Source organism: Hyposmocoma kahamanoa, unplaced genomic scaffold (genome assembly GCF_003589595.1).
Source record: "Hyposmocoma kahamanoa isolate Upper Pololo Valley unplaced genomic scaffold, ASM358959v1 296, whole genome shotgun sequence".
NCBI classification, from domain to species: domain Eukaryota; kingdom Metazoa; phylum Arthropoda; class Insecta; order Lepidoptera; family Cosmopterigidae; genus Hyposmocoma; species Hyposmocoma kahamanoa.
The window spans coordinates 2,953,077-2,975,686 of NW_020653780.1; the positions used below are offsets into that span (position 1 = coordinate 2,953,077).

Genomic DNA, 22,610 nt, shown 5'->3' on the forward strand with positions numbered 1-22,610 from the left:
AAAACTAACCTAAAAAATGACCCTACAGTTATTCTAGGTAATGTTCGTGCCGCTTGCAACTCTTTTTAAACGACTTCAAAAAAAGGTGGAGGTTCTCGACTGTATTTTTTTTATGTATATTACGCGATTACTCCGGCATTTGAGAACCGATTTTGGTGGTTCTTTTTTGTTAAAACGAGGGTACTTTGGGATTGGTCTCATTAAAATTTGAAGAAAATATCCCACCTCAAAAGGTGGCAAACAAGGGGATAAATCCAGTTTCGCGCCCTTTTCTGGCAACCGATGTCAATAAAATTTGGCAAAAAAAGCTGATAAACAAACTTTCGTTTCGTTTCTTTCATAAAAAGTTATTACTCAATTATTTCTGTCTATTATGATAGAATCAAACTAACCTGTCGTAAAGTATTAATTAAAATAAAAAAGCCAATCAATAAACATATTAACACTTTTAATGCTAGGACAGGGCAAATTCGAATTTTCAAGTCGAAAAAGGATGAAATTGGCTTACCGTAGCAAAGAGCCCAAACTGCTACCTCCTTCCATCCATCCTTATATAGCTGTACTAATAAGTTGGCTAAATTGATTTCCCAGCCCTTGGGTTTCTTATTGATTCCTTTAATTATTTAGATTTTTTTTTATAAAAACGCACACACTCAACATAGCCAACAAGGGACACCCTGGGTCGCGAGTGCCATGGACACATACATAGTCAACCACAAATTACACCCAAACTCACGAGAGAAATAAATCTAGGCCATACAAATATTCCTCCAGGCCCAGGAATCGAACCTGGGACCTCTGCGTGGCAGTCCGGCATGGTAACCATTCGGCCACGGAGGCAGTTAATTAAGCAAATATGATTTTGTAAATAGAATAGTCTCAATGAACTCAATTCCGAATGCATATAAGAAACCGAAGCCAAGATCCCGGTTCTAGTCACCGTTTGTGATAACTCTTTGATTTTAATTAGGATCAACTAAAATAAATCCATAGACACATAACAATTGTCTTGGATAAAAATGATGACGTCAGTAATTTCATATCTATAGTTTTAGCCATTCAGCATGTCAGTAGTGGTCACTGACCCGACTTTCAACCCGAACTTACAATTCGACAGCGACTACTAATTAATATGTTTCATTACTATCAAACTATTTAACTGCCTCCGTGGCCGAACGGCTACCATGCCTGACTGCCACGCAGAGATCTCAGGTTGGATTCCCAGGTCGGGAGAAATATTTGTATGGCCTACATTTATTTCTCTCGTGAGTTTGAGTGTAATTTGTGGTTGTCTATGTGTGTGTCCATGACACCTGCGACATAGAGTTTCCCTAGTGCGAGGCTATGTTTAGTGTGTGCGTTATTTCAAAGTTTACAACCCCCGAGGTCATCGAAGTGACCCAACGACGAGTGACATATTAAATGGTACTTAATATAGGTGCCATAAAGCATATTCTAAGAACTAATATCTGTATACATTTTTATATTTAGTATAAGTTATTTATGGCTAGGTTACTTTTTTTACGATACCAAGTGACGGGACGAACAAGTCGTGCATCTGGTGGTAAGCGACACGTATGTCCATGGCCGTTGCAGGACAATTCAAAACTTTAAATCGCAAAGATATGAGGGCCATTGCCATTGCACCAGCACCCTTACCCAAACTGGATCGCAGTGACGCTCAGCTCTGTTTAGCAGCAGACATAGGTAATATGTAATATGATTATGTGACATATATCACTTAATATATTTATATCTTCGGATGCTAGTAAACAATTTTTTAATGGCGTCAAAATGAACCTGTTGGACCTGGTGAACAGCCCGCCCTACCCGGACCCTAAATGTTATTTTAAATCAAGAAACTTTCAAATAATGAGGAACTCAACACACATATTCAATCTTTGACTGATAACTTTTAAAAATTTCATGAGTTATAATAAATGTAATTAGAAATGAAAGAGGAAAGTATTCATGAGAAAATTGAAAAGAATTTTGGGGAATCTTATAAATAGTCCCGATTTCCAATAGGCTGGAATTTAGCATTCAAACAAAAAGTGGGAGTATGGGGGAATGGCGGAAAGACTGGGTCGCACATGTACTACCGCGTGACCACTAACCGGGGCAAGGTCTGGCGCCATCACGCCGGCCAGATACTGCCACCAGATACTCCAGCTAATTAACAGCGGAGACCTCATAAAATATATACCTTGTTTTATTTAATATTGCTTGTGTAAAGTTTATGTCTTAGTTACTAGTTGTTTAAATGTCATCTGTCACTTAATATATTTTTGCTGACACTACTATAAATGTATGTATTGCATGTATTATGTACTAAAATTAATTAATTAATAAAATTAATAATTAATGCATAACATTTTAGCGCAATGCATATCTAACATCTAAATACATATCTAATATTTCTTGCATACAACAAACGTATGACCACAAATTTATGAGAAAAAAACATAACTATTTCACTAAAAGGTACATCAGTGTCTATCGGAATGAAACACCATTTTATTTGACATAATGATCTAATTCTACGATTTTTCCAAAACAATGAGATCAACCAAAAAAAGAAGTTGCACACAAACATTGCAACAAAGTCTAATGCTTGAAAATCGTAGTATTTTTTTTATTTGCAAGTAAAGGTTCAATTTAGTTCCAATATTATGAATCGTTTACAAGAAAATCAGGTACAAAACTTAAAATAAAAAACCAGAAAATAATTTAAAAAAATTAAAACAACTTATTAACCTTTGCCCAGTAGCGGGACATAATAGATTTATATGAATAATTCAATAAAAAATATTGAATTATTAATGCGAGTCTTGCTTTCGCTGGACGTCCATGCTTCTTTTTCTATCCGATTAGAACATTTTTGGCGTCTACTGGTGGTACCACATACATTAGGCAAATCGCGAGCATGCAGTTATGTTTTGAGGCAGACATGCCTGTTCGCATTTATAGTTTTTGAAAAAAATGAGGGCAGTTTCATTTGCACTGCGTTCTAGCTTGTTCTTTATTCGGGCATATTGTACCAGGGGGTCTACTCTCATTCTCCGTCTGACGTCCGTCCGAAAAAATAACTGTCAAATAAGTAATATTCGACCAAATTAAAAGACGCATGATGCGAGTGAAGCTTCATACTTGACGTTGTCTTTTAATTTGTTCGTAATCTGAGTGTCGTATTTCAGAACTCTACTCAATGCTCTAGTCAGGACTTGAGTATGATTTCAAGCACTGGAAATACGACCCTAATGGCAAGGACTTGAGTATGATTTCTAGTGCTTTAAATCATACTCAAGTCCTGACTTGAGCATTGAGTAGAGTTCTGGAATACGACAACTAGATGTCGAACGGTGAATGAGAGTAGACCCCCCAGACTCAAGGTTGTATGCGAAAAAGATAAAAAGTCCCGATTATTTTCAGTAAATCAGATGACATTTTTTAAATAATATTATGCAATATGTGTTATTCGTTATATCATAAATATATTTCTTGTACGTGATTCATTGCATAAACCAAGATAATTTGTGGAGCAACTTTTGAGAAAAATTACGGTAATTATCTTAAAAGAATTGTTATTTCGTTTAGAGTTAATTTAAATTGATGTGCAATCAGTATTTTTGTTACGTAAACCATATTTTTGTTAATAAATGAACACTTTCGTTGTACACTGAGAAATTAGCAGAGGTCTATTTTTGACACTAGTTTTGTTGTAATGAAATTTTTTTTTTAGATGTGATAGTTATTTCAATAATGAACATAATTTTATATGTATCAAGTTTTCTGATATGCCCTTAAATATTTCCCTAAATTCCCTAAATTCTGTAAATAAACCATTAGATTCATTTTGACAAGTCAATGTCTTCTTAATTTTTGGAAATGAAACTATTTCGGATCTAAATCGCGCATATTTTTGTTTTCTAACGAACGAAGTTTTCGGGTTATTTACAGGTTCTTATTTCTTCTTTATCAATATTTATTAGTCTACTAAAATCTTTTGTTATATTTATATAACATTTATATATATATAACAAAAGATTTTCCGAATTTAAGGTACAAGAAGGATCTCGACCACATTAAAATTCAAAGACTAATTATAACAAGAATAATTAGTTTCATACGTGAAACTTTGAATCCTAGGCAATAGAGTGCAAATTTAGTACCATATTGAAAAGGTCAAAAAGAGTCACTCAATGACGTGACGTTTCAATTGGTTCAGGGCATTGACTTACAATTATATGGACGTCGGATCCGCGCTAAAAAGTGTCCGAACTTATAGGGCGTTAAAATCGTATACAGAGCGTTATTCACGCTTCATTTGTCAGTCTTCGTTTGTTCGACTGACAGTGAAGCAAGCAAAATTAGACAGTACTGCGATGACATTACAATTTAAATTCAACGTTTTAGCTTTTTCATATTCCTTTACATGTCACTACGTTTAAATAGGTTGACTTGGGGCATTTTTTTCGTGGTTTTTGTGTTAGACCCATCGTCCATTTATTTCTAAGTCAATGGTTCAGGGTTATAATTAGTACCGATAAGAAATCACATACAAAACAATAAAATGTATGACAAAAAATATCATATCTTTCAGTTCAATACTCCAAACTTCATTTCAAATTCTCATATGCGAAGTTTATTGTCCCAAACTCGTAAAGTCAATGGATCGGGGCGCAGACGGCACAATACTATGAACCGTTTGAAATTGGCAATCAAAAAGTTCCCTCTGCAGAAGCGTATTAAGTACTTAGAGCACGTTTTGATGCTGATTATGATTATACGATTATAAAAAAAGAAAAATTAAAAGAGCTTTATCGTCTGCTGTTAAATTTCGAATCAAGAAAGCACTGCCACTAAGGGCATCTATAGGCGGTTATAACTCAGTCACGACAGCACAATAAGGCATTTTTCTAGGATTTTAGAGTCTTTGCACAAAAGAATGACACAACCATACAATACAAAGCGAAAATGGCGGACTGAGCTCACATAGGTCTTTCGAGACTTATAGTTGGCACGCGTCAGACGCTAACTAACCACTTCCACTGTATTTATTGTTCTGTGGGCGCCATAGTGTGAGCACGTTTATCGGACCACTAGTTAAATGCTCAGAATAATGCAGCGTTTATTCAAAGTCTGGTAGGTCGTCTTACTTTAGGTCTAATTTGAAAAAAAAAAATAGTCGGCAGTCATTTTTATCATTAATTTGTTTTAATTTACTAGTAATTAATAGAGGTTTGTGCAATGATACGAGGTTCATTTTGCATTCTTATAAATTTCGTAAATATTTTATTTCTTTGTTTTTTTAATAAAGTTTGAATAAAGCTGTACTAAGAAGATGTGGATTTAATTGCTTTACTTTACTTTATGTATGATTCTTCTTTAACGTCAGTATTTTATAACCTCACTTTGTATTTGTTTCGCTAAATATGCAGGTGCGTGTATTTAGCGTAGTCAATGTTATGTTTGCTGCAGGCACATGGGCCATAGACGTAATAATATTGGCGTGAATATAAGAAACAATATTATTTTCACCTCACTAGCTCGGAAAGGCTTTCTTACTCCTTAGAAATCTGCGCGCAAAAGCGTTTTTTGCACGCTAGGGTAGGAAAGGTTTTTGAAATTCGAACTTGACGATGGACTCAAAAAAAAAAATGAAAATGACACGTTCAATTACGCGACTTATCGTACATTCTTATTTAACTAATAATAAATCCGTTGGTATATTTCATTCTTATTACTGTTGACATAAAATTAACAATGATGACTAATTGTGTTTATTGTTTTAATTCGTGGAAGAACTAAAATAATTTAAATAATCACTTAATAAACACAAAATAAAAGTACAATCAAGAATAAAAATTAATGAAGTGTAATTTCAAAACGCATCCGAAGATAAACTTTTTCCTTTAATTTAAAAAACTGATGTTTTATAGTTCAATTCTTTTTCTGTCATCTACCATTTTGTGGTGAGGTGAAAAGTTGTGTGTTTCGCTCGGCAGCAAAGTTGCTTTGCGTGTCGTGCCTTGAAACCCTCGCTACGCTCAGGAATCTATTTTTGAACCACTCGCTTCGCTTGTGGTTCAATTTTAGCTTCCTTCGTTTGCTCAGGTTCCAATAAAACCACTCGCGTCAAACAACAACTTTGCAACCTTGCTTAACAAATAACTATTTCAAGAGTATTTTTTTAGTAATGTTATTGACTACTAATAAATAAATAGCTTCTAATAGCAATCTTATTTACCATTGATTTACAAATAAATGTTGGCGGGTCTAATACAAAAATCACGAAAAAAATGTCCCAAGTCAACCTATTTAAACGTAGTGACATGTAAAGGAATATGAAAAAGCTAAAACGTTGAATTTAAATTGTAATGTCATCGCAGTACTGTCTAATTTTGCTTGCTTCGCTGTCAGTCGAACAAACGAAGACTAAAGCGTGAATGACGCTCTGTATACGATTTTAACGCCCTATACGTTCGGACCCTTTTTAGCGCGGACCCGACGTCCATATAATTGTAAGTCAATGTTATTTACTGTAAATTTCTTGAACGGGGAAGTCTGAATATCGACGTCATTTGTTTTAAGAAACCTCGAAGAAAATTCGAATAAGAAATACTCATACTATGTGGTATGCAAGTAGGTATATCAATAGCTCGGCGATAGGAGGCGGCATAAGTAAATAACGTGAATACTGGATTTTATTAAAACCGTGCCTAGAATATTTGCCGCAGACCACGTTTTATTTAGTTATTTGTAAAAAATATTTAGATATTGAATAAAAGAAATGTGGAGATTTATGTTATTGAAATGTTTAATTGACAAAGAAAATTATTGTCGATATTTTTAAAGGTGAAAGATATCGTCACTCAATGACAACGACGATGATTCATTAGGGATAATATACCTAGTACCATTTTACTAGTAGACGAGTTCCTTGTGAACGTGTTAGTCCAGAGAGGTACTGCCACCTTACCTATTTCTGCCACCAAATAGCAATGTGAGCAGTACTGCGTTTCGATTCTGAAGGGTTAAGGGTACTAGTGAAATTATAGGCGGGACTTTTTTATTTAATTTTTTTATTCAAATGTAAGTGTGCGTTTGACCTCCATCTCACCTGACGTAAAGCGACGACGAGGTCGACGATTGAGCATGCACACCTAAATAATGCCTGTTCACTCTCGCCTTGACAAGATCCAAGTTATAACGTTCAGGGAACAAGTCTGCAGGCAGGGCATCCCACTCCATAGCCGTTTGCTATATAAATGTAGAAGCGTAACGCTTCGTGCGAACCTTTGGAATATCCACAACATAGGGGTGGAAGCCAAGCCTACGCCAGTCCCCCGATGATAGGGGAAGGCGGAATTAAATCGTGTAATTCCATCGCACACTCTCCTTCTTGACCACATTCTTCTTCTCCGACTTGTCAATCGTCGTGATTTAAAGCGTGAAATACACTGACGGGTCCCGCGCCCGCACGTGGTGTGCTGTCGTCCATATAAATACACAGAATTACACCCACCTTGCTCCCGACCCGACAGTGAGTGGCACTACAACTGTTAAGGACAGGCGTGTCGCTTACCACTAGGCGCACGATTTGTTCGTCCCGTCACTTGATATGATAAAAATAAAATAACTTGCTCTCTCACGATAATGTTGTGGAGCGGCATAAAAGATTCTTAGATTGAGATTTATAAAACGGAGTTTGACTTCGGCTGAGCAAAAATAGCGAACTAAGCAAGTTTTTTGTATTTACAAAACCAACTTTGCAGTAGCTTGAACAAGAAACTAAATTAAACTTTAAGTTTACTTCGTAATTTCTTCCTCAAGCTTGGGCAAAGTCTGTTATGTAAATACAAAAAACTTGCTCAGTTCATAATTTTTGCTAAGTCGAAGTTAAGTTCGTTTTGTACTCTTGGATATTATGTTACTATTTTGTTTTTATATTGATAGCTGTCAAAGACAAATATGAGAAAGCAGAAACAAGGCGTAAACTTCATTAGCGTTAACACAATAGTACACTTAAGCTTTTGGAAAACATAGTAAAAAAAGATAATGTGGGTTGAACCAACACATTTTACCTTTTAATATTTTTATATTAAATATTTTATGTATAACAGATGTAAGCCTGTTATACTATTTTTATGTTATGAACAAACTCTTTTTAAAGTATCAAACTAAATCATTGATCTAAAATCGTACTTTAGCGAACTCTATAGGTCCGAAACTTTTTAACATTGTGCTCCGGTCACGTCTACTTTCCCAGTGGAACAATGTCATCGAACAGAAACCTAAGTTACGACAAAACCAAAACGCTCAAACTCTAGATTGAAGGCACCAATATGGTTTCTTGGCGTCACGCGCCAAGAATTTGATATAACAAAAGAGGGGAGAAAGGGGGCCGGTAATGAGACACCCATTTGTCTTCTTTAAGGTTTCACCAAAATGTTCCCTAAGTAACAAAATCTTTTCTCATCGAGCCGACGATGAAAATACCAATTTATTTATATCATCGAAAGTATACTATATTGAGTAGAATTTAGATTTCTTCACTAAATCTTTTCGGGTATGCTTCGCGTCGATTTTGGAATCAAACGGTCGGGAAACGATAACCTCATTACGCGTAACGATAATTTATTGGTGCGAAAGAACTTTCATCTGCATCGAACAGCGCAAGGGAACGTCAATTAAATTTATTATCATTGCCTAAAGGAAATAAAAATGGTACACATACTCAGTATAGATAAAACCCATACGGTGGAATTTAAAAAAAAAAACGGATATTCGTAATGGCGTAAGTACATAACAAGCGAATCTAACATTGTTCATAAAAGCGGTAAATTTTTTTCGAATACTGTGTCCGTTGTATAAAATATTTAACTTAAAGATGACAACATGAAGTAGAGACATTTTCCACTCGTTTGATAATATACAACGTACTTGTAATTACCTACTTAGTCTGACCGTTAACGTGGCAATGGATTAATGAATAAATTTATAGAATATAACAAAGTATCAAAAAAGTAGAGACAGTGTAACTTAGAATATGTGCATCATCATTTTTTAAAGGTTAACTGGGGTAATCTATCAGTTTTTGGACAATTAAGAAAATGGTGTAGGCAATCAAAAACTCCACATTTGATATACTCGTTTAAACAATAATATTTTTTAATGCATATAAAATGATTAATCGATTTCAACTTTTCAGACATTTTCCTATCCCGCCTGTTACTTGTAACAGTTTCTCAAAATAAAAATGGCTAAACTAAGTGCCATTTGGCATGTCAATAGCGATAATTCACCCTTTCCTACAACCGTATACGTTATTTATGAAAACAACCTCTGTAGACATGCTGAATGCCACAAGCTATAATATTCATATGGACAGAAATTAAACTTATTCGACAACAATTAACCAATGATAGGACAGGCGTAGTTATTTAGTTTAGGCAGATTGTAGAAAATAGTAGCTAAAATCTATAGCCACGCATTGAGTGAGCAAATAGCTTAACTTGATCGCATATACATATGCAGCAATCGTAAATGAAAATTATGAACGTTTTTATGAACACTGGAAATAAACCCAATTGCTATTGGGAGCGGGCAAAGAACTAATATTTCATAGTTACGTGGTATAGTAGCTGGTAACGATATTTTTTTTAGTAGCATACTTATTACTAACGGCTGTAGATGAATGATCGAAAAACGATTACGATGCTTACGAATGAGCACTCCTTACACACCATGTGTCATCATATGAGTCTCTTCTGATGGGAGGGTTTTAGGTCACTGCCTGCCACGTTAGTTAGAAAATTAGGATTAATAAAAATCCTAATTTTACTATATTAATAAAATTAGGTCTCCGCGGCAAGGTACCCAAGATGCTGGCTATGCTAATGCTTTGGGCAAGGTAGCTTGCCCTTGTGTTACTTATTACAGATGAAGGGCACCAGGACCCACGGGTTTCGACTCCAAAAGCTGTAAATAGGTAGTCGGAGCCGAGGTCCAGGTACTTATTACTTCTTATTTTTTCTGCTAGCTCAGCTGCGGAGTCAGCCCTCTTGCTGGTGTATTCACACCAGCAAGAGGGCTGACTCTGGCGGATCTGCCTGTGATATGATAATAATGTGCTATGTGTAGGAAATTCCCCGTTACCATGAGTACTAGAACAAAAGAAATCACTCCGGGTCACTGCCTAAAACACCCAGATCAAAACCAATTTAGAAAAGTTCATTTACCAAATTGCTCTTACAGGGAGTCAAACTCGGGACCTCCTCATCTAGTGCCTAAAATATAAACCGTTTAGTCACCGAGCTTGTCTTATTTCTCAGTAATTTTAAAATGAAAAAAAGTGTTGTCACAACACGGCAGCATAGAGAAAGAATAAATTGAGTACAATAAACATAACTATATATTTTATAATATTATAAATGGTAGATTTGTTAATAACAGGACAAGGAGAGGTTGGCGTGCTCAAGGGGAGACTTATATCCAGCAACGGACGCGTGTAAGCTGATAATGATTGGTTAACAACAGAAAGATCGAGGATGTTTTTAATACACTTTTTTCCATTACGTGGCAGCTCTTAACCATATAATTCAATGCATAGCGCCTTCAAATATTGCTAAAATTTCAACAATATTAACGATATATAGTGCAAACAATAATCTCGGTATAGAGTACTAAAATTACCAACCTCAAAAGTCGTGCATCCCCAAGTTTGCCACCCTTAGAGGTGGAATATTTTCTTCAAATTTAAATGGAACCACAACTAAGGTACCCTCATTTTAACAAAAAAAGAAAAAGCATATTTCATTCGGTACAACAAGTACTAATGAAGTTGCTTTTGAAATCATGTTCGTAGGAATCCATTTTTGCTTGCAGGTATAATTTGAAAAGTCTGTATAGACCTTTTAATTTTTTGTCAATAGGACGTAGCATATTTACATAAGCTATTGCGATTATAGTAACTATATATTAAGATAATTTTACACCTGAAATAGCTAAATAGTTTATTTTATTCCAATACAATGGAAATAGTTACAAAGGTTAAAGTTACATTTTGTCACCTTCGCTTTTTCATTACAATGAAATTGAAAAATGTTGTGCTGTCAATTTCATCTTTGCTCTAAGTTATTCTCAGTTCTTTCAAATTTCTATTTGAAAGAACTGAGAATAAGTCAGAGTAAAGAATTCAGAAGCCGTGACAAGTACGAGTAATAACTGTTGAAAGACATTCCTGGTTTATTTGTAACGCGATACTGACGCCTTACAAGTCTTCCAGCGGTAGTATTTTTTATTTCTTTATGTGATTACTATTGTGACTTAGACGTTCGCAAATAAAAAGTATAAAGGAAAAACAAGCGACAAACTATGAAAACTGTGTTATACTTTGTAAGAGCGTGGTAAAAATTCATGAAATGATATTCAGTTTTCCTGTGCACTTATCATACTCTTCTAGTAATAGTAATGATTATTTCAGGACATTATTACAACATATAGATTATCAAATACAATACAACCAGATTCTCAAATTTCAAATACGTTTTTTATGGTGGTAAGTGACACACCTGTCAATAACAATTACAGTGCCGCTCAGAGCTTGCCGATCTGAGGGGCAATGTCACTGTGCCTGTGCTATGTGCCTGTACTTCCTTACTTGAACAAACTCTTTTTTACAAGGAGCTCTACTGCTACTTGAAACAAACATTACCGTATAAACGCACGGGGACGTACGTCGTTTTGTGTATTTTTTTTTTTGTACTTTAAGTTTCTTTCTTTCTTTTAAGTTTTAAAATCTTTTGTGCATCATCTACATTCTAAAACAAATTACTTGCTTAGCAAGCTATGGCAATTTAGATTTATGTGTATACCTCTAAATAGGTACTTCTTTTCATGGTCGTCTAATAGTTTGACTTTTTCCTCGCAGAAAAGTTTCTCGGAATTTATGTGCGAAATTTTACTAAAAATTTACCATGAGCTTTTCGGTGAAGGAAAATATCGTGATGAAACCTGGACGTCGATGAAGTTTCACAAGCATCCAAGCCTTGGAAAAGGTGTGAAGTCCCCAACCCGCATTGGGCTAGCAGCGTGGTGGGCCTACACCTTCGGAGACCCGTGCCCAGCAGCGGGACGTACAAATAGGTTGATGATGATGATTTCAAGTAAATCACAGAAAATATCATTCATTCCATCCTGTTAGTACCATTTTTTAAGGTATTTTACAGATTCATCTTTTTCGTCTTAGGCTCAACTCACACTGGCGCAGAGTCGAAGCGTCGCGTCGCGTCCAGTTTTTCAACTCCACCGCCAGACGACGCATTAGTGCGCCGGGATCACAGTTTGGTCGGCGTCTAACACCTCATGGCGCCCAAGTGACGCGCGGCGACGAAGCCGCTCGAATGCTACCAAGTCGCACGTAGCCGCTCGATTCCATATTTGCAATACACAAATTTGTACCTTAACGACGCGACGCTTCGACTCTGCGCCAGTGTGAGTTGAGCCTTACAGTTTCATCTTCCTGCTGGTGATATTAAATAATTATTTTGAAATTATCCTGAAATGAAACTTAAATATAAGCATTTTCTTAATACCATTTCTTAGGTATTCTTGAATGAAAAAGTAATTAACAAAACGCCTTAAGACGAATATTCTTCAAAACGTAAAACCTCATACAAAAGGACCTCTAAAGTTCTTGAATTTCACAAAGTGAGAGTTACAAAGGTACATTTAATGAGCCTGTTGTACACGTAAATGCACGCCTGAGAGGAGAGCAGGTCGTTGAATTAACTGTATTCTGCTTTTGTCTTTAGACTTGTATCTAAAATTAGTCGACCGGAATTACGTTTCATTTTCAATCCCCTGAAAATTTCATGCTTTCGACCAAACTGAATGTTGCGTTGGATTTTCTGACTTTGTATAACGTGAATTCCCTGATTAACTTAGTACAGATAATAAAAAGATATTATATTTTAGTAACAGTAAAACTCCTTGTGAAAGAGTTAGTCCAGGAAAGTAATGCCACCCTACTTATTTCTGCCACCAAGCAGTAATACAAGCATTACTGCGTTCCGGTTTTGAAGGATAAGGCGCTGGTGACATTACAGGCACATGAGACTTATCAACTTGTGTCTCCGGGTAACGGGCGCAGTGGCAGTTCCCCTCAGACCTTTGGATTTAAAGGTTTGAGTGTCACTGTTAGCTTACCAACAGGCGCCAACTTGTTCATCCCGTCATCACTTGGTTTCATGAAAAAAGATAATAGGGTTCTTGAGACATGTTCCACGTTTTTTGCAAAATGACCTTGTTGCCATCAGTACAAGGACCATTCGAGATACAAGCTATGGCGCTGACTTTCATTCTAAGAAACATTCAATCCTTTCTTAGACGTGTACAATGTTAGTGGTCGAACGGTTACGATGCTGGTCTTCCACGCAGAGGTCCCGGGTTTAATTCCCGGGCCGGGAATAAACAATTTGTGGTTTTCTCTCTGTGCGTCCAGGGCACTCGCGATACAGGGTTTCCCTAGTGCGGTGCTATGGGTTAAAAAAACAAAAGAAAGAACAAAAAGTAGAAAAAAGACTATTTCTAGATGCGTGCCTTCTTCACGTAGGTACCTTGTGAAATCCGGAGCCAATTCAAACTTGTAAGAAAGGAATTCGTTATTCAAAACAATACTGTTATTACCAAACGTACAAATAGTTCCTGCATTGGTCTCAGCGTACCGCTTCCAACATTAAACACTAGTTAACCTAATCTCCTTTTCAACTGAAACATTCATTCACAATTATGACTTTTCAACAATTTTCAAGAGAGATCATGTCATCAACATTATTTCAGAAATGTGGCATTTAAATCCTGTACGCTTCTGTCTATTTCACAAGTTGTTTGAAACATTAAACTCAAGCTCTCAAGAACTATGAAGAATTTGCAATTACGTTGAATTTAGTACCCATCAAAAGCTTCGACAATGGTATTTCAAGGCATAGAAATACAATCTGACTATCCTGAGTACTTTATATGGGCAGTTATTAGCTGACAATGACAAACAAATTCTGTTAGTAGTAGTTTTCGGAAGTGGATCATAACACTACACATATTGAAACATTGTTAACAAGTTACAAGGTAAACATAGAGGTCAATATGGAAGACTGGACTCTCCAACTTATCACATTGGTTACAGATTCAACACACTGCTAAAGAAGACTCGGAACTACACATAAGGGTTGTGGCCAACCACGATTTTACTATGCACCTGTGAGGTTAAACCAATATAACCATGCTGACTATGAGACGTATGCGTGGGTTACAGTCATAGTTATAAATTTTATTCAATAGCTATTTGCTTCATTTAGTTTGAATTTGATCCATAAATTACACGACTAATCCAAAATTCTAACCAGTCAAAAACTGATAATCTGATCACGAGCGGTACACAAGCCTTCAGGCAATCAGTACAAGACTTGTACAACAACCTAAAAAACTGGATGTCATATAAACGACGTATTTGAGTATTTAAGAAAAAATTACTCATCAGCTAAACGTTTTTTTTAAACCGCTAATCAAAAACAATAATTTCATCGAACTTATAAATACTAACCTATGGTATAGGTGGTAGGTCAATGACTGTATGTAATTATTTATTGGTACACCGCACCTAGGTATTTTTTATAGAAATTTAAGTGGTCTGCTAATTAAAATTTATTTCGTCCAATAAATTAACTGTCATATTAACATCTATTACAAATATTGAATTATTTAAAAATAAGACTTACATTCATATAATCAGCTTGAAATATCGAAGGGCATCAGCAGCTTCTGCAAACAAAACGAGAGAAGCATTAGTACAAACAAATTCAAATTAAATAAAAGAATAAAAACAAATAAGAATCGAGATTACTGGAAGCAAATAAGGAAAACCTTTCTCAAAAGATTATACAAAGATGATAACCAAATTATATTTAACCAAGAAATTGCCAATCCATATTTAGGGATACACGTGCAATTAAATGAAATTTATACAAGTTCAAACAATAACCTTACGTAATGACGTAACGTGTATAATAATGATTCTTCATTATAAAGATACTTCACCTTGACAAGTCAAGTATGCTCGGAAAATATGCTGTAGATACCGTTCAGTCGTAAGTAGCATCACGGTATTGTCCGGAGTATCTTCATTTCGGTTATTAGAGAAGAATGCCCAATTAATTGACCACTAAGTTCCCTTGATGATGACAAGAAACACTAACGACTCCTATTACTGTCAAACCACAGAGTGATCCCCCACAGATTAATTGCTAACCAGTATATCTTTAGCGACCGTATGAATTGCAAAGACAATGTAGATATACAATTTAGAAGCAGTTAATCCATGTGTATTCGTTTTGTTACGAAAGTATTGGCAATCGCTTACTCATTCTTTATTCGGATTTGGCCTTGATTGCATTAAAGCCTATTAAATCGTAATTAACGGCTATTGAAACGTAATTATATGGCAGTACAGAAAATCAATACTAATATAGAACGCAGATACGAGTGCTACATCACATTGACTATTTTGATTGGGTGTTAATATGTGTCACTAATGATAATCCTCTGATGGAACACATGTCGAGACCCATTTGTGTGTATGTGGCATTAATGTCTGTTCTCAATGAGATCACATTTTGGAGTATAAAATCGGTCCATTGTGCGAAATTATTTTATTAATTGTCATATAAAGATCGAACAAACACGAAGAAAAATTCCTTACGTACGACTGGACTACAACCAGTTTGTTGCTTCCACGTGGCTACCGCTCTGTCACCTGAGCTACGGATCGAGCCAGCAAATCTTACGAATTTCTCTAAGATCGATGTGGAGGATCTTTGTACTGGGTTTGAACAGCTTTTTGCCGTAGCGCCACCTTGTGAGAACTTATGATAGTTTCTACACTCAACCAGGTACCTTTATTAGAGCTATCAGAATATTCAACAGAGATGTCTACATTAATTGCAATATTTCATTGAATATCATGATATTTTGACTACCCTGATATTCATCTATTTTTTATGACTCCGCAAGTTTATTATAATAATTGAGACAAAGATCGAACAAAGACAAAGAAAAAATCCTTCGATCGGATCTGTCGCCTCAACGTGGCCACTTTTATTAATGTTTATTAACTAATATGGAATTTTCATTTTGAATTAACTTACACAAATATATCTGCTCTTAAGTCGATAAAATAATATTTAGGTATCTTGTTTTAGATTATCAAAAATATATTTTAATTTATGTGGTTAGGTACCTCGTACTTATTTAATTACTTTCTCAGTATTTGTAATAGATAATGCCTTTCTGATAGGCCGGATAGCCTCATGATTTGACCTACTGCCTCTCAAGTATAGGGTCGTGGATTCGATTCCGGGCTCGCACCTCTGAGTTTCTCGGAATTTACGTAAATTCAATTTGAAAATACTATTAAGGAAGACATCGTGATGAAACCTGCACGTCCAAGAAGGTTCACAACCCTCGGAAAACGTGTGAAGTCCCTAACCCGCACTGGGCCAGAGTGGCGGACTATGGCCTAAACCATCGTCTAAAAGGAGACCCGTGCCCAGCAGTGGGGCGTATAAATGGGTTGATGATGATGATGGTGAATTCCATTCTATTCGAAGTTGCTAAGTTTCTACACAAAGGTTTCTTACTGACATTAGTTTATGTTGTACGTGGTTAATCACGCGCACACTTCATTAAACATTGTCCTAATTAAGACTTTTTGCTAACAAGTTTAAATAACTTCTTTGAACAATTATTCGCAACAAGATACCTTTGTGTTTGTTGATATAATCGCTACATTGGAGCCTCGGTTATTAAGTGGCGACCGTGAACATTTGGAATTTCGGGGTGTCCTGCTGTGAATAAATACGTACTACCAGGAAGATGGAATGGTACAATCAGACTTCCGAATGTAGCCGCTAGACCCAAGCAGAATATTTAGAGGGTCTGGACGAGTTCGTTAACTAAAAGAATATTTATAGTTTACTGTAATATCTTGGCAATAAGTAACTAGTTACTGTTACTTTGTACAAACAAATTCGTTAATTACACGGTAGGGATAACATTTATGTATTTATTTATTTTATTTAGATATTTGTTTATTTCCAACTTACAGCTATCATTACCTGTTGTACCTAATGCGATAGGATAGACCATAAGTCTTCATTAATGACCTTTAATTTAGATAATAGCAAACAAAAAACCCACAAAGCCGATTTTACGAATTCGTTCAGTAAGCAACAGAAAAAAAATTACCCTCTATGAAATAAGTGTTCTATTACAATAATTCACACTCTATTATATTATATTAGTGTTTTTAAAGTTCATAAATCATTATGACGTAATGAGATATATTTTTTAATGTATAATGTTTTGATAGGTGCAGTTTAGCCTGATAAAGTGTTCTGTAAATTGTGATTTAATGTGTAAAATTTAAATGGTAAATTGTTTATACGTTACTGTATGTACTTTATTGAAATAAAGAAATTTCAAAGAAGCAGTAAGCAATAGAAATATATTCACGAAATTATTGATAACCTTTAGGTTACGCAATGTTAAGGTAACGGGTACTTCATTTAACCAGGCATTTTCAACTATATTTATTATATTAAAAATTAATTCCAAAAAGAATGTCTTACCGGCAAAACATCAAGTAGTTTTAACGATAAATGGAAATGAATTTTGCTTGATTACCAAAATTTAAATATCGTCACCAAAATTAGGACGTTGGAGAGAAAAGTACAAATTAATCAGAAAAAAATTTAATAGCCATATAGCGTCATTATTATGTTTGATTTTATTTTTACCGACACAGAAAATGTATAAATTAAATTAATTTTAATTTTTTTTATTTCTAGCCTATATTTCAAACAAATTCGGAGCCTTTGCTCTAGAAATTAGACGGATTACCAATGTAGTTTTGTGTAAAATCATAAAGATTATTTTGAGAAAAAAAAACAAAACTTTCTGATTAATAACTAATAAAAATATTATTATCTTGATTTGTAAGCAACAACAGTGTTTTGGCTACAATATGATAATAATGATACACTTTTTTTTTTAAGAAACATTGTTGGTTAGAAAATACTTTTGAATAATAGACACGAAACAAACATAATTTTCCTTTTAACTTGTTTCTTCATTTTCCTATTGACAAACAAATTTTTGGGATTTCTTTAGATTTTTATTAGGCGTTTTTTAAGTTTGCAGTCATTCACAGTCAGTCACAGTTTATATCAATAAAAAATATGTCTTTTTTCTTAAAACTATGATTAAGTATCCGATATATTTAGTTAAAAGCTAAATCACACTTTTTGCTTAACTTATGCTAAATCTCACTCATTTATTTATGTTCTAACTACTTCATATAAACTCATTTTAGTTTATTTTTGTGTTATATAAAAATGTCCCAATTTATATTTGTGTCATATAAATAATAATCCCCAAAGGGTTTATTTAAAAGCGCTCATCTAAAACACAATTCTAATAAGATCTCGCTAAATAAAGCAATCAGATCAAAAAGTAAGCAAGAACAGCAATCTTTTAACTGTAACTCATAAACAAAAATTTGTTAATCCTTTAAAACGATGAACTGCTGGTGCGTCATTCATTTTTTGTGCCACTTCTCTGCTGATTAGCCTCGTATTTCCTTCAGCTACGACAGTGTTATCGAAGCTAATGGCAATACGAGGTTAATCATTATTCCAGGATCCTTTTCAGTCTGTATTATATTCCGCATATCAATTTCCGCAGGGGCACCGAATCGCATCGTACAAACATTCAAGCTTTACACAAGACAACGAACGCAACGCCAATCGTTTGCTAGAACTTATCGTCCACACAGCTACAGCAACAGCTTGATATATTTGCATTGCAGCTAGGAAAGCATTTTAGTTTATCAAGCAGTAGCCAATCTTTTTCAGTGACCTCGTTATCTTCAACGATTTCAATTTTTACGCCTTTTCTGTTGTAATAATTAATCATTTATTTAATTAAAAACAGTAAAATTCTCTGAGAATGCTGGTAATGTTCGATTTATTGCAATCATGAATACAAGTTTGAGACACAGTTTGTGGACGCGTCACCAAAATTAGAAATCAGGACTAACAAAAATATAAATATACTATATAACATCGACGTAAGAATTTTTCTTTAGTGACTCCAGGTTTACTTGGCTACAAAATTAAGGTATACTTGGGTACAAAAAAGAAGATTAAGGTATACTTGGCTAAGATTAAGATTAAGGTATACTTGGCTACAAAAAATATTACATATCTATTTTGGCAACTTATACTAGAACTTTCGGCCACGCCGCGCAAAAATCACCGCTGGGAAAATCACTCTAACGTTAGTTGATTGGTGTAAAAAAGAACCCCCGGTCGGAATACGTGACGTGTGTTACGAATTTTTATTCGAAGCAGCGAAGTTTTGTTACTGCTTCGAGCAAAAATTACGTTACATTAAACTACAAAAGTCTGTTACATTGGAGAGCGCATTCTGGTTCAACTAAGAATACCTGGTACCTGTGTGGCTACACTTAAAAAAGCGTACCATATTAGAAATCAATTCAGCTCTGAGAAACAAACACCTACTTAACTTATATTCAACCGCCCACTTTTTGGCGCTCAATTGTCTATTGTCTTTAAGCCATAAGCCATCTTGAAGCAATATTGTAAGACATTTATGTAATGAATTGTTTTCTGACGTATTTTATTTCGGAGATCAATCGAAACACAATAACAAAAAAGTTTATTCGGTTTACCTAAATTTTTTTTTAATTTTTATATTCAATATTGTTAAATGATGATGAAGGGTACTTGTAACCCTTTTTTTCTAAAAAATATACGTGTCTGGAAAGAATTTCTATTAAGTATAACGTAGATCGTTTTATATCTATATGAAGTGAATATACTTCAGAAAACTCGAGTTCATATATTATGTACTTAATTTTTTTTAAATCTGCTATTGCAAAAACTAACGGCTAATGATCAGAAAAACGTACTGCTAATGCAGTTGTCTAGAAATGTTTACTTCTTGTGTCATCTATGTGGAAAAAATTCTAAAGTAAAAAGATAGAAAATAAAAAGTTTGTATATATACTCACATTTAATGTAACACAAAAAGTCGTAATACAAAATAGAAACGTTTATATTTCAAAAATAAGAATTAGACCTATGTGGCAATTATTAATAGCATCTTTTAAAACCTCACTCAACCTTTGTTGAAAAAAATTAAAATTTAACACAATGCTTTTTTTTTGACAAAACTCATAAATTAAAAATGGTAAGGATGACATGTAATAGTACATTGATCAAATCAAGTTTAATAAATAAAAAATCAACAAAAGTTTACGAAATTTACAAGAACGCAAAATCATACTAACCACTCGACAAACTTGTATTAAAACAAATTAATAAATAAAACAGTAAGTAACCGGGCAGTTTTTAAAAAACGGCATTATTTAAGGGATTGTACTAGTGTTCCGGTAAATGTGCTCCATGTGTAGTGTACCAGTAAAAAAAGACTCGCCTCTTCTTAGGGTAGAGGAGATTTTGGTAGCTTTGATGCTATGGAGATCTCCTGAAGCACCACAAAGAACAGCGAACCGTCAAGTGCCACTAGAATATTGATACGCTGTTCAACTTGTCGTGGCCACCAGATAGAAGCTAAAAAAGGTCTCTCTTAAAAAGTCCTTTTCCAAATTTTTGAAGCGTACAAATTTAAAGTGGTCTTTCGTTAGTGCAAATTATTTATTTCTTCCGCTTTGTTATGTTATAGGTATCTAACAATAATGATTTTATTTAACATAATAATGCAGTATGAAAAACCTAAAAAAACGCTTTATAATTTATAAGCATTAGAACTAGATCTACATTATTTCGATGTCATTCGGCTACAATGCAACTGCGAGCAGTGAATGAATTTATAAATTGTTATGCAATAATAGTTATAATCATTGACTTACAATTATATGGACGTCGGGTCCGCGCTAAAAAGTGTCCGAACTTATAGAGCGTTAAAATCGTATACAGAGCGTCATTCACATTCATGTTTAGTCTTCGTTTGTTCGACTAACAGCGAAGCAAGCAAAATTAGACAGTACTGCGATGACATTACAATTTAAATTCAACGTTTTAGCTTTTTCATATTCCTTTACATGTCACTACGTTTAAATAGGTTGGCTTGGGACATTTTTTTCGTGGTTTTTGTATTAGACCCGTCGTCCATTTATTTGTAAGTCAATGATTATAATGGATAAATTATAATAATATAGGGCGGAAGTTGTAGACGATGATGTGACCAGGTAGCTGAAAATCTGGCAGTAAGTGAATGTCGCATTGCATCTGGTCGAAGACAGAGCGGAGTAAAGATTATTGACGATGTACTTGCTCAGTGTCACGATCCTCAGCAGTGAGGGATCGATGGAAGAGGAGGAAAAGTTGTAACTGTTAATTTAACGACCTCGTGGGGGCCCAACGGGATGCATCGTGGATGAGGAGGTTTCGGGTTGGATTCTTTTTTTATGATAACAAGTGACTCGAGACGAACAAGTCGTGAGAATGGTGGTAATCGACATGTCTGTCCATTAATCGCGAAGATCTGAGGGGTACTTCCACTGTCAGGGTAACTGGCGCATTGGAATTGTCCCACTAAGTCCCATGTGCCTTTAATTTCACCAGTACCATTTGCTGATGGCGCTACGGCAAAAATGTCGTTAAAAAACCAAAACAAAGATCTGCAACAAGCACATACAAAAATTCGTACAGTCCGCTAGTTCGTTCCGTGGCTTAGTTGGCACAGCGTCTGGCATGGCTTGCTAGAAGACGTTAGTTCAAATCCAGCCGGGTCGAAGGATTTTTTTTTAAAGTGTTCGATCTTTGTATAAATAAGGTACTTGTTTAAAACAAATTATATTGGCGAGTTAGTTTGATAATATAATAATGTGTGTGTTGTACTAAAATTGTCTCCAGTTGGGGTTTACAAACACTCGCTTCACTATTTCCAAATACCTTTTGTTAGTATTTTTGGTTTGGAATTTTTTGTACGAATAACCGCATATGCGTGCGTAATGTGTTGTGTAAAAAAACTAAGCCTTTTCCATGTAAGAAACAAAATAAATTATAAATATAATATAACAATATAATTTTGTAATATTTATTTTATATTTATATGTAATAATTTTTAATTATAAAATTTTACTTAATAATTTAAACAGGCGAGGGTTTGAATTTCGTTAAACATCGAATATTACAAGATTATTATTTTCATATTGGCTAATTAAGGTAATGGGTCTTCTGATGTTTATATAAATTATAATGATACAGAATTATTTAATTAATTTTAAACATGATAAGAGCTTATTCCACTATAGTGAAAGTAAAGGGGAAAAAAGCCAAAAGTAATTTAAAAAACCATCCACCTTTATTTTTAAAATGCTATTGAATAGTTTAGGGTTAAGACAACAATCTTCAGTCAATTTATTTCATTTTATTCATTAAAAGCATAACTTTAAGATTGAAAGTGTGTTCAAATCTCTTTGAATTTTTTACTCTATATTTGTT

The 22,610-nt window shown here is 34.6% G+C and overlaps 1 protein-coding gene across 2 annotated transcripts in view; it reads right to left on the minus strand.

The window, feature by feature from the left end:
* The window catches only part of LOC113229256 (angiotensin-converting enzyme-like protein Ace3), a 267,907-nt gene that overhangs the window by 85,954 nt on the left and 159,343 nt on the right, over positions 1–22,610 (minus strand). For both annotated transcript variants that reach the window (XM_026462790.1, XM_026462789.1), the window contains exon 3: positions 14,781–14,823. The gene's annotated coding sequence lies outside the window, so the exon portion shown is untranslated. The remainder of the gene's footprint in view (positions 1–14,780; positions 14,824–22,610) is intronic.